Below are 13,657 nucleotides of genomic sequence, written 5' to 3' on the forward strand. Positions count from 1 at the left end.
AGGCAGCAATCTTGTGAGGGTGTGAGGGTCAATTTGCATATTATCTATTTATTATATAGGATTTCTTAAAAAGGGTCAAAAGACCCATCCCCCCCCCCCCCCCAAAGGCAGCAAAAACATAAAGATAAATGTTGACTCTTTTAACTGCTGTGTAGCAAGTTTAAAACTATACAAATGATAGAATGTCAGATGCAAAAAGAATAACAAGGGCCGTCACATGCACCCTTTCATTTGATACCTGAAGCCTGAGTGGGAGAGAAAGCCTGACTTAGGTGATGCCACTCAGGTGATGCCACTCAGGTGATGCCACTCAGGTGATGCTACTCAGGTGAACCACACAGGTGATGCCACTCAGGTGATGCCACTCAGGTGATGCCACTCAGGTGAACCACTCAGGTGATGCCACTCAGGTGAACCACACAGGTGATGCCACTCAGGTGATGCCACTCAGGTGATGCTACTCAGGTGATGCCACTCAGGTGATGCCACTCAGGTGATGCCACTCAGATGATGCCACTCAGGTGATGCCACACAGGTGATGCCACTCAGGTGATGCTACTCAGGTGATGCCACTCAGATGATGCCACTCAGGTGATGCCACTCAGGTGAACCACACAGGTGATGTCACTCAGGTGATGCCACTCAAGTGATGCCACTCAGGTGATGCCACTCAGGTGATGCCACTCAGGTGATGCCACTCAGGTGATGCTACTCAGGTGATGCCACTCAGGTGATGCCACTCAGGTGATGCCACTCAGGTGAACCACACAGGTGATGCCACTCAGATGATGCCACTCAGGTGATGCCACTCAGGTGAACCACACAGGTGATGCCACTCAGGTGATGCCACTCAGGTGATGCCACTCAGGTGATGCCACTCAGGTGATGCCACTCAGGTGAACCACACAGGTGATGTCACTCAGATGATGCCACTCAGGTGATGCCACTCAGGTGAATCCTACAGATGAACCACACAGGTGATGCTTTCATTAAACTTTGTATTATTTTTATGGATTGCTTCCTCAGCTTTTTCTTCTTTTTTTTCTTTTGCTGACATACTGAAATAAAATATTTGCTTCAGTATTTTCAGTATTTATTAAGGAAAACGCATTTAAAGTATTTCCTCAAATAGCTTCTTTGGCCATATATTGAAGGTTTTGACATAATACTGCTCTCAATTACCTTAATTTTTAAATAATTTTAGTTTTATCTTGGATTTCTTTCTTTCTTTTTAAAAATCCTCATCCAAGGACATTTTTTATTGATTTTTAGAGAGAGGAAGGGAAAGAAAGAGAGTGGGAAACATCAATGTGAGAGAGAAACTGAGCCACCCAGCCGGGGCTTGGATTTCTTTTTTAATACAACCATTATTTTGAAGTTGTTTTATATTTTAAAATGTTAGCTTTATTTTGTGAAGAGACATAACCTTTTTATACTTAGTATCTGGATTTATTCTTCAGATGGACTTGCTATAATTTTTACTCTTTCAAATTAACTAAGATGGATTTCCAGCAGAGCACACAGCAGATTTTTATAATATTTCCATTCATTTTTTAAAGTTATTATTTTTGATAGAAACAGAATCTCCATGTCTTCGTCTACCTACATGTTATATGTTAGACAACCAAGATCGTTAACTTTATTATCTAAATCTTTGGTCTCTTGTGTTCTTATTTTCTTCATTTCTTAAGTAAGTTTGTTAAAATTCCACTCTGCTTTGGACAGTCAGAGCGAGGCAGATACTTGCACATCTTCTCTGGGTTCCCGATCAGCTGCAAATAGAGCCAATGAGCACCCCAAATAGCAAAGCCATGGCTTCGGTATGCAGGCCTAGTTTTATGCTGAAGGGGAAAGGGGAACTTCCTGTCCCTTCTCCCTGAGATGGAGAAAACTTGGTTCTGCAGACTGGGATGACCAAGCTACCTAATCAGCCCAAGGCCGGGGGCGAGGAACAGAAGAGCAGAGGGTCGGTGTGGCCTCGCCCAGGCAGAGCTGGGCCAGTTCCCCCAGCGACCGAGCACCGGCAGCCCAGCAACCGCAGGAGAAAGGACACGTCCTTCCTGTTCAGTTTTTAATGTGTGGCATTGCCTGGGGTCCCTGGGATCCATTAGAAGTCACCTTCTCTCATCCACTGGCAGGATAATTTCCTTTTGAAGAGAGACCTGGAAGTCGGGGGTGGGGGTGGGGGTGGGGTGGGAGGGAAATGAGCCAGGGACTGGAGCAACTGTCTGAGCTCCCCAGACGTAAGATCACGTGGGCACGCGGGCTCTGCCGCCACTTGCAAAACCCTTGTCTATCTTAGTTTTAATCTCGTGTGTGTGTGTGGGGTGCCTGTGAGATTTTCTATTAAGTAAATAATATATTTGATTTGGCTCAATTGGAGAGTCTTTGTCTTTCAAAAGGGGATTTTAACCCTGTAACAGACATTGTAATCAGTGATATACCTGGTCTTATTTATGCAATCTAATTTTATGACTTGTGCTTACTAGACTGTATTGAGGAAGAAGCAGTCGAGTACAGGAGTTAAGGGTGTGGGCTCCGGGTTCAAATTCTAGCTCTTAAAGCTTCGAGCAGAGCCACCCCAGGCAGGCTGCCAGTCTTCCTGCACCTGAGGTTTCTCTTCCTCAAGGGTCATAGCTCCCAGAATGCTGAAAAAACTGTGAATATATACAAAATATTTCAAACAGTCCTTGGCGCAAAGTCAACCCTCCAGTTATTGTTCTACTCTTTTCTCAAGTTTTGCAACATTTCATAAATTTTGGCTGTTTTTTCCCTCTCACAATGGTTTAATTTGAGAATTCAACCTTTTATCAAGGCTGCCCATTTTAATGAACATATATCTGTTTTATATTAAGTGTATTGTTAATTTTCCTGTTAATTAAAGAACAATGAATCCCAAGGCACTGAGATTTATGGTTTAAAGATGCTTTGAACACTATTGAAAACAACAACAAAACCTAAAAGGGAAAGGAGAGAAAATGAGCAACTTGAGTGACACAGCAAATCGCCACTTCCACCAGAACCGAGGTCAAACAGCTGCAAATACCATGCCTTTGGGCCAACAGGAAGGAGACACGGCCTGCGTATGAGGGGTCTGGCCCAGGCCCGGGCCAGGCAGCTCACAAAACCTCCCCGAGGTGGCCTTGAAGGAGCTCAGACCAGCCACAATCTGCTCCGTGGATGGTTTAACTATGGAACCACCTGGCCACAGAGGGCCGGGCACATCTGCCCGACACTTTGTAATCTAGGGAATTCTACATGAGGATTCTTTTGCTGCTGCTGATTTTCCTAGTAAATGCTAGTGCTCCACTTTATTGACTTCCTTTATGTGATGAAAGAAAATCCAACACATTGCCTTTTTCCTGACAGGTCACTGCGGCAGAAACGGTCTCAGTTGAGATGTGTTTGTCAGGCATTGAGTAGCGTGTTCTTTGCTTTTTTTTTTTTTTTTTAATTTATTTTCATTTTTTAAAAATATATTTTATTGATTTTTTACAGAGAGAAAGGGAGAGGGATAGAGAGCTAGAAACATCAATGAGAGAGAAACATCGACCAGCTGCCTCCTGCACACCCCCTACCGGGGATGTGCCCGCAAGTGCCCGCAACCAAGGTACATGCCCTTAACTGGAATTGAACCTGGGACCCCTCAGTCCGCAGACCAACGCTCTATCCACTGAGCCAAACCAGTTTCAGCGTGTTCTTTGCTTTTGCAGGCAGTGTTTTCCTGGCGCGGCTTGCTGGGTGGAGTTTCTTCCTGCCAACTGTGGCTTCCAGAGCAGAGATGCCATTGTCTTCCCTGAAGTGGTTGATGCCCTGAGAGCTGGGATCTGATCAAGACGAAAAAGGGCCGCGTTTCTTTCAGGAGCAGTAAATCAGAGCCTCTGTGAGTGCACAGTCCATCTCCTACTGGCCTTTCCCTGGAGCGCCGGGCCGCAGTGACGCCTGTGTCTTAGCTGATGTGCGTGGAGGTGGGGAAGGCAGCCTGAGCCACCCAGCCCCTCACCAGCCTCACAGACCTGCTGGCCCCACTGGTCTTCCAAGCGCCCACACAGCCAGGGCTGCCCCTCCCTCCAGAGTCCCTCCCACCCCCTCCCATCCTCTCTGGAGCAGGCTGGCTTCCCATCGTGGCCTCTCCACGTTCCAGTGCTTTGGGGTCCCCTCTGTTCCGTGTCATGGGAACAGGCGAGGCCTTGTCTGGTGAGCTGCGCAGGCTGAGGCTGGGTGTCTTGTGTGTACCCCCCCCCCCCGCCGCCCCCCCCCCCCCCCCGCCATCTCAGGCAGTGCGCCTGGACCCACACTTCTTTAGAAGGGCCTTCCAGTGCCCCCAGAGGCCCAGGGGTTGGGATTAACTTTGTGCTACTGCAGAGACAAAGTCAAAAGTGATTAACATAAAATACTTTCCCACAGAATTTAATTGGATTTCAGAGAGTAAATGTGTTGGAGTTTGGGTGTCTTGCTCAGTGGGTGCCAACACCCTCACACGTTGCTGAAAGGGCCGGCTTGGCCTGCATGCTGGAGAAGTGGAGTGGGCATCAGAGGAGGCAGTGTTGCTGGCTTCTGTGCCACCTGCTTTGTCTGGAGCGTCATATTTTAACTCTGTTGCATCGTAGAAAGAACCTTGAAAGTGAATATTGGGCCGTGATTAACATCTTGAGGGACCGATGTGGGGAGGAGTAAAAGAGCTGTCCAATCCCAGAGAGCTGTCTAATTGACAAGCAGGAAGACTTGGGTGTGGGGGAGGCGGCTGTCTCCAGATGTTTAAAGAACTGCAATGTGGTAGAGAAAACAAACCGATTCTGTGTAGTCACCCTAGGGTAGAACTTTGATCTGTAGCTGGAAGTTGCCAGAGGTAGATTTCATTTCATCCTATTTAACAGCCAGGGAGCTGCGTGGGAAAGAAGTCAGCATGTCACCCGAGTGCCTGAGCCAAGGCTGGCTCCCCTCTCAGCAGCCGGGGTGAGGCTGTCCGGGTTGCTCGCCACTGGGCACGAGTGGCTCTGCCTTCATAGGAGCAGGAGCCGATGGTGTCTGTCCTGTGGGTCCTGAGGCCTGGGGGAGAGGGAGGGCCGTGCTGTGCTCTCTGAGGGGCGGCCTCAGCAGAGCCTGCAGGGATGTTTGTTTAGCTTGAAGTCTGGAGCCGATGGACCAGGCCTGGAGTGCCACCTGCAGCCCCTCCCGCACTGCTGACATCTGAGGGGAAGGCTCCAGACCCCGACTCAGTCCCATCTGCGCCCTGAGGACCAGGCGAGGGTGACTCACATTGCCCGGAGGATGAAAGGCAGGGGCTGGAGCTCTGGGTCGGGGCTGAGCTGCAGACATGCTGTGTGGGGCTTTCTCTCTGCTGGGGTTCTTCCCTGTTTGTGAAACCCATTCCCACGAATGTTTTAAGCTCCATCTTCAGAAGGTTAAAAGCTCGGCTGCCTCTATAGGAAGCAACTCCAGTGTTTATTCAGGTCCAGAGGCGTTGTTTTCCCTGCTCTTATCAGGTGGAAGGACACCTGGACCTGTGGGCTTGAGCTGGCATTTGTCCACCTTTACTGATGGGAAACCCAGCAATAAACTGGAGGCTAGTTGGATGGCACCGAGCAGGCCTCCGGGGACTGACCTTCATACCATGATGTCAGAAGTACCTGCAGCCTTTCTGTGCGAACGCTGGGAATGAGAATCCTGCCCCTGCCTCAACACAGGTTCTGCTGGTTACAGGAAAGAGGGAAGCAGGAGAGGGAACCTGGTGTTGAATTTACTAAGAAAGTCAAGTTCCTAAGGAATCCTGTAGTTGATGCTCATTCTTTCCAGTTAATCTACACTTTATTTTACTTACATTAAAAATATGTTTTAATATGATTTTATACTTAAAAAGGGCACAAAAGTAGTACAAAGAATTTTTGTATACCTTTTGCTCAAACTTCCCAGATGTTAGTGTAACACAAGTGCAATGATCAAAACCAGGAAATTAACGTAATGCGACCCTTGCCGCATCCATAGGCCTCATGCAGATCTCACCAATTGTCCACAAATGTCCTTCTCTGGTCCAGGTTCCAAACCACATTCGTATGTTGAATTTTGTTGTCCTCTTCCTTAGTCTTTTTAACCTGGACTGGTCTTACCTACACCTCTGGTTAATTCAGTTCTAGAGACGGAAAGGGGAAGCATCGAAGAGGCACTGAGTGTCTGCGGGCCCTGTGCCGTGCCCTGCTCGGAGCGAGGGAGTGCCACACTGGAAGGCAGAGAGCATCGCTGCCCACTGAGGCCTCTCGATCTGGAGAGGAACACAGACAAGAAAAGTAGCCGTTCCCATGCAGGATGGCAATTCCTGGTCAGAGGAGATGAAGGGCACACACATTTGGGAGGGCAGATGCCTACACTCAGCTGGGAAGAGGAGGCAAGGCTTCCTGAAAGAGATGGTCCTGGAGGTGAGGCCCTGCGATGAGCAGGTGTGCAGGCTGGGAGGAGGACATTGCTGGTATGAGACCGTGCCGCCAGAGGCAATGGCATTGGTGAAAGCCCTGTGGCACAGGAGGCTTTCCCCTGTTCTGATCACGGGATTACAATGCCTTCCGGAGCCCGGACAGAGATGTGAAGTGGGAGAGTGCGTGGGGCTGCAGAGGGGGGCAGCGGTCAGATTGTGCAAAGCCTTGGAAGTCGTCTTAAGGGCTCATTGTTGACCTTAGAGCGATGGAGAAACATGGAAAGATTTTTTTGAGCAGGAGTGTGACGATCAGCTTTGTGCTTTAAAAAGATGACGAGAGATGATGTTGGCCTGAACCAAGGTGACTAGTGGACGTGGAGAGTCAGGAAGAAACCCGAGATCTGGGGACGCAGGACTGGCAGGCTGTGGAGACGGGCTGGGTGCAGAGGCTGAGGGGGAGGCAGTGGTGAAAGGTGAAGCCAGGCTTCTGGCCTTGGCACTGAGTGGAAGCTGGGCCATTCCCCGAGGTCGACGACACAATGGCAGGAGCAGTTTGGAGGATGTTTTCATGCTGAAGTGTTTGGGTAACTGGTGGAAAGGTGGAGCGTGAAGCTGAGGTTCTCTTGACTTCTAGGCCAGGGCTGTTGACTTCACGGCACGCCTCTTCACTCTTCTCAGTCCGGCAAGCCGCTGGGCGTGAACACGCAGCAGGCGCTTCCGAAGCAGGCTGCGTGGCCTGGTCCCCCTGGCTGGGAGCCCGCAGCCAAGGCCCCCCCGCCCAGTGTTGGGCAGACACAGTAGTAAAGGTGGTACAAGGAGTCTGGACTGATGGGATCCCACGGAGCTGGGGGCAGGCTGGCACCTCAGATGCGGGGTGCTGTCCCAACACGGCAGGTGGTTTGCTGAGAGCAGGAGGCCAGGCCAGAACAGGGTGCAGGGAAATGCCAGGGACTGGAGGTGGGGCACCTTCTCCTTCAACCTGTCAAAGAAGGGCTGGGAGGGACAAGGGAATGGCCAGCAGGGAGCTCCTGCTCCAGGGAAGCCACCAGGAGTTTCCACTCTGCCGTTTACTGCTGAGCAAGGCGGAGATCTGAGAGAGAACGCGACCTGCCTGAGGTCACTTGGAGAGTATGTGTAGAGCCAGGACTTGACAAAAAGCTGCCTCTAAAGCTCTCTCCCATGCGCTATGCCTTCTGATATCAAGTGGACACTCAGGTCCATTTTGAGAAACTGTCAAAACGGTCCAGGTGCGGGCAGGCGGGGGATGCCTGGATGCGAGGAACTAAGAGAAAGTTCACAGCTGCCATGCGAAGTAGTCATTGGCGCCATGCGAAGCCCGGGCCGTCCTCAGCAAAGACCTTCCCTAAGAGGGGAAAGAGCTGGACAAGGCTGATCCTGGGAATTCGGCTGAGGGTGTGGCAGGGAGAGAGGCCACACAGCGCAGGCCTGGGAAAGGCTGGCCCAGCAAGCAGACGCCAGCCTGGCAGTCATGAGCCAGGCCGGCCGATCTGGTGTGAGGTTCAGTCCCATACCCCTTCCTCATCCCAATTCAGGGTCTTGTTCTTGCTCTCCTCGCTGCAAGGCTGGTCTTGGGCAAAAGCTGGTCTAGGAGTGGCGAGGCTCCAGCTCAGCCCCCGCTCCCGGGAGTTTTGTTGATGTTTATGGAGGCCGGCTCTTCCCTTCTGACCCGTCTTCACCCCAGTTTGCAGATCTGCTCTTCTGACTGGCTGAGCTGGAAGCACTTAAGAGGAATAGGTCTCAGCTGGACTCTTCCTTTCCTTCCAGCACCGGAAAGACAGAAGCCCGCTCCCACCCAACAGCCATAACCCGCTCAGCAGCTGGAGGGGGAAGTCCAGGCAGCTTGGAGCAATTTGGCGCAACTGAACCCTGCAGGGCGGGGCACTAAGAAGAGGGCAGAGAGAAGTGGGATTTGAGGACTGAGATGCTCCAGTTTCTCACCTGCCAGCACTGTGACTGAGGAGTGGGCTGCTGTCAGGCAGCATTAATTGACATCCAAGCTCATGTCTTCCCATCATGGTGCCCCCTGTCCACTGCCTACAGGTCGCACCCAGTCAGCACCCACAGGCTGGCTGTAGACCTGAGAGGCAGGAATGATGGCGAGCCTAGGAAGGAGCCATATTCCGGGCTGGTGCAGGGTTTCTCCTGCTGTCAGGGTGTCTGAGGGACCCAGCTCCCAGGAGCTCTGGGGAGATGTAGAAAGAGCAGAGACAAGCAAAAGCAACTGCCAATGTGGTTACGGACCCACTCAGACCACCGCAGAAGCTGGGCAGTGCCTCTGAGAAACGAGACAGGGGTCCGCTGTGCAAGTGGAGGGAGGAAGTAAGGCATCTGAAGATTTTTTGTGTGTGCTAAAATTTGCTTTATATCTTGGGAAAGCAACCTCGAGCTTCCTCGATCCCTTCTATCATGTATCCTTGGCAGCTCTGGGAAATACTTTCCCTATTAAGCAAACCAACAGCTGCTGATTTTGGCTAGTTTGCCTGGTTCAGTTCTTGGGAGGAAAGAAGATGCTCAGCTGTCCTCAAAAGCTACCAGTGGAAGTCAAAATAAAAACACAGAACAGATGGGCATGGAGGACAGAAACCCCGAGGGTGCCATGCGGTCCCATCCTTAGCAGAAAGCTACGAACATTCTACTGTGGACGAGCTCTCTTCCTGCCCTGGCCTGGCTTCCGGAGCTCACCTCCACCCTGCGAGGCTGTGCGATATCCCCAGGGCTCCTCCGACCTGACTTTTCAGGACAGGAAACATGCACAGAGTGGCAGCTTTCTGAGGGGACAGCGAGCAAGGCACTGGGTAACTTCCTGGATCAAAACACTTCACCCAGCATCACATTACCGATTTTATCACAAATGACTCATTCCTGAGGGTATCGATTCTCAACTACATGTTCTGTGTGGAACCAACTAAAAATAGCAGTTAATATTTATATTATTGTTTTCTGTGTGTCTGGTACTAATGTACAGATTTGCAAGGTCACATTCAATCCTCACCTTATTCTTGTGCTGCACCTATTTTACCAATTAGAAAGTTGAGGCTCAGATACAGTCAAAGTCAGAGAGTTAGTAATCGGTATTGCTGGTTAGTTCACCACCCCAAAATATTTAAATACAGTACCAGGATAGACTGCCTCCCTGGGAAGGCTGATGCCATTCATTCAATACATATAAATAGAAGTAGAAGTGTAACTATGTATAACAAACCTAACCCAGCAGAGATATATGTGCATCTACTCTGCAGTCAGGACAAAAATGCCAAAATGGCCACATACCCAGAATCTCCAAACATTGGACTGAAATGATAAGTTACATGAAGAAGATACTGCCTCAGGAAATGAAGTTCAGAGTGCCAGGATATTCTGTAGAATAAGTATAATTAATGCTAATATGTGATATAGTATTACAGAAATGGATGAGGGAATTTTATCTATAAATGAAAACAAAAAGATAAAATAAGATCAACAAAATAGAAGAGTGAGTTAAAGAGCAGAATTAAAACAGCTGAAAATTGAATTTGTAACCTGGAAGTTGGCAACAAAGAATTCTTTCAAAATCAAAGCCCAGAAGACAAAGACATAGAAAGTATTAAAGGAGCACCATGAGACAGAGTGGGTTTTTTAAAGAGTTCCAAAATTTGCCTAATTTAACTTTCAAAAGGAAACAAACAAAAGAGAATTGAAGGGAGGAAATAAATAGCAGAAGATAACATTTCCATAAAAGAAGACATGGACCCTCGGATTGAGGCAGCGCTGGTGCCGGGTGGGACCCGGAGAAGCCATGTATGCACACCGCGGCGACATTTCAGGACATCGGTGATGCAGAGTGTCCTGGAGGCCAACACAGCCAAACAAACGAGAATGCAGCTTCTCTATAAAGAAATGAGCTTCATGTTGAAATCACATTTCTCAAAAGCAAGAGAGGATTTCTGAAAGCAATACAGCGATATCCTCAAAATTGTTGGAATGTGATTTTGAACTAAAATCTATTCCAAGAAAAAATTAAATACAAACTAAAAATAGTTTGATTGAAAGCCCTTTAAGGATTCAGAAAGTTTACCAATCAGAAGCCCAATAAAAAATTTCTGGAGAATCTATTCCAGCAAAATAAAACAAAACTAGTGATAATTACATTGAGGAAGACTTGGGATATGGGGAGTAGTGCTTAGCCAAAGGAATAGTTAATTATTAATTCTAAATAAATATTAATTTTAGGCTATTTAATGACAATAAAAACTTGAATCTATAATCTTAACTGATTTCAGAATAGTGCAGATCATGAACAAAGGAAAAAGTTTATGTTTAAGAACTTTAAAAGCACTTTTTTCTGTCTTTTTAACCTGGGGACTCACTACTGAACAACCTTGTGAGTTAGTACAAGTGCAAGAGAAAAATTAATACTCATTCTAAAATCACAGGAATAAACTTTTGTTCACTTTGCTTTTTAAAAAAATTATATTTTTATTGATTTCAGAGAGAAGGGAAGAGGAAGAGAGAGACAGAAACATCAATTATGTGAGAGAATCATTGATCGGCTGTCTCCTGTATACTCCCCAACCCCACACTAGGGACCAAGCCTGCAATCCCGGGCATGTGCCCTGACCAGGAATTGATCTGTGACCTCCTGGTTCATAGGTTGATGCTTACCCACTTAGCCACATTGACCAGGCTCACTTTGCTTGTTTTATACTGACTTCTTTAAACCAATCTAAGAGATTATATTTATTTGTTTTAATTTAAAATGCCTTTTTTCATTTATATGGACAGTAATACTGAAGAAGAAGAATATTTTATTTTCAATCTGTTGAGCTTAGCTATCAGTTTCACATCTTTTTTCCATACCATGTATTGCAAGGCAGGAAAAGCCAATTTAAGGACATCAGTATCTAATTTCACACATTTGCTGATGCTTGGATAACGGTGGGTTGTAGATGAGAAGTAAGTGTGGGTGGTGGGGAGGTGACATTCGGGGTCTCCAGAACAGGATTGGACACGGCAGGTATGTTTTCCCTGATTTAAACTAACAACTTGCTCTCCGTAGTCTTTAGAAGAGCTGATCCCAAATCCCCCACCTGGAAAAGGGTGGCATCGTTAGCAATTTCTTCACCGCATTGCTTTTGGAGCTCTCTCAGTTGCCGCTTGGTTTTTCAAGGTTCAGTTGCTTTCAGGTCTTCTTTGGGTCTTGACTTTTTCATGTGTTGGGGTCTCCAGATATTACCTGAGACTCAGTACTTCGTGGTGTGCTCTGTGGGGCAGGGTAGGTGCCAAGTCCTGGTTCCTGTCACTGCTTGCTTTCTGCTCTGCAGCTTTCTTAGCCTCATATTTTCTTTGAACTTTAAGGGTTGCTTTTGAGAATGGCCTATTGTGATTTCTTATTCTGGGCTGGTTTCTTCTCAGACAGCTTGATATTGGTGACTGGGTTATTTCTCACAACCAAGAGTCTATGAACCATTGTGAATGTAGGCTCCTCATTGGGTACCTCACTTGGAACTGCGTGGTAAGTCATTGTTTTTGCTGGAAATAGTCCATCCAAAAATGGTTGCTGAGGTAGTGCTGGCGTAATGCCAAAATTGTACTGATTATTAACATACAACCTGGAATCATGCGTAGTTAAAATGTGCTCCCCATCTGGGCACCAAGCAAAGTATATAGGATCGGGGCTACTAGTTTAGAAATAAGTTTGTATTTTTTAACAGCCCATGATTGTACTTGTATGTCAGAGTTCTAAATCCAGCTAGCATGAATGTGTAGCATTAAATCCCGCTAGCATGAATGTGTAGCATTAAAGCCCGCTAGCATGAATGTGAGGACTAAATAAATCGTGTTTAGAACACTAGTTCCAAAGTCAAACACAGGATCGCATTTCAAGCTGAAATTGTTGCATTGGCAGGCAGAAAATCATAAATAGCATGAAACTCAGGAGGACAAGAATTCTGAACTACATCATGAATAGGGCTGTTTTGGTAATTGAATGGATTACAGCACTTTCTCCATTTGTTGCAAGCTAATGCCTCATTTATTCCCTGTAGTAGGAAGTTCCTGTCTTGTTGAACCTCTTCCAGCTATTACCACACAGCAGTAGCTTTTCATTCCACAGCAGCATACCCGTACCAACCTCAGAGGAATGTTGCTGCCCACAGCTGCACCAGGGCCCTGAACTTGGGGTGCAGATAACACCGAGCAAATGAAGGTACACCCTTACTGCCCAGTGCAAAGACAGGTCATATTTTTCCCAAGTGAAAACACAACATAATTCATTTTTTTTGGAAATGCGAAGTACTTGCAATTTTATTAAAAATGGTCTTTAAAGAAGTGACCTTTATAACTAATATTTCAGGCACAAATAGTTTCATTACCTGACCAGGAGGGATACCAATTTTGTACTTTTTCCGGAGGAAAGTCTTATGCACATCCCGGAGCTCACATCACAGAGCTGCAGGTTGTGGCTCCCCGGGCGCATGCCTGGGGAACACAGGCTTCTCTGGAGCCAGAATATGTGTTTTTTGTTTTTTCTTTTTTGTGATAAGTCAAGTCAACCTGTCTTAGAAGGTCAATTGAGAGTAGTAATTCTATATTAGTGACATTGGGAATATTTTTGTTTTTTCCCTTGCCTCAGCAAACCAGGTTCCACCCTTACTAAAAATACAGATTCGGCAATTTCCTCTAGATTCCCTTGGAAACACTGTGCTTGTGTAAAATATGATGGTTCACTCACCATAGACGGTCCGTCCGATCCTCAGATGGGTTTGTACACTGACTGTGGGATCTTGGAAACACCACCAGCTCTGAATCATCTCCTGGAAAAGTTACTCCCCCCCGCCCCCCCCAAAGCCCCTTCGTGCTATAAATCACTCTACTGCTGCCAGGCCTCTTATCTAACTCAGAGGAGACAGTGTGGGGGTCCCTTTCTCACTGCTGAAAACTCAGGGAAAATACATCATCTGTCAAGGAGCACAGACTTTGCGCCTCCGATTTCTCTTTGGCCATCCTTCTAAGCCCAGGATGAATATCTGAGCAGCAGGCCTAGGCCCTTCCGCTGTGCTGTCACTGCTCTGATGACAGATGGCTGGGAGTAGGAGGGAGGAAGTGCACTGTGTGGACAGTGAGCAGCTCCCACTCTGTGCAGAGCTCATGTCGCTTTCCCACTCAGACCAGGAGGAGGACTGTCACCGTGATGTACATTTCAGCTCCTTCAGGGCAGGGACCCATATCCCTCCTTCCCACCTCCCACCC

General features: G+C 47.6%; 1 pseudogene; it reads right to left on the reverse strand.

Moving 5' to 3' along the window:
• Positions 1 to 11,615: 11,615 nt before the first annotated feature.
• LOC114234294 (eukaryotic translation initiation factor 2A-like) lies at positions 11,616 to 12,527 on the reverse strand (annotated as a pseudogene).
• Positions 12,528 to 13,657: the final 1,130 nt, after the last annotated feature.

This window comes from Eptesicus fuscus, chromosome 17, assembly GCF_027574615.1.
Source record: "Eptesicus fuscus isolate TK198812 chromosome 17, DD_ASM_mEF_20220401, whole genome shotgun sequence".
NCBI classification, from domain to species: domain Eukaryota; kingdom Metazoa; phylum Chordata; class Mammalia; order Chiroptera; family Vespertilionidae; genus Eptesicus; species Eptesicus fuscus.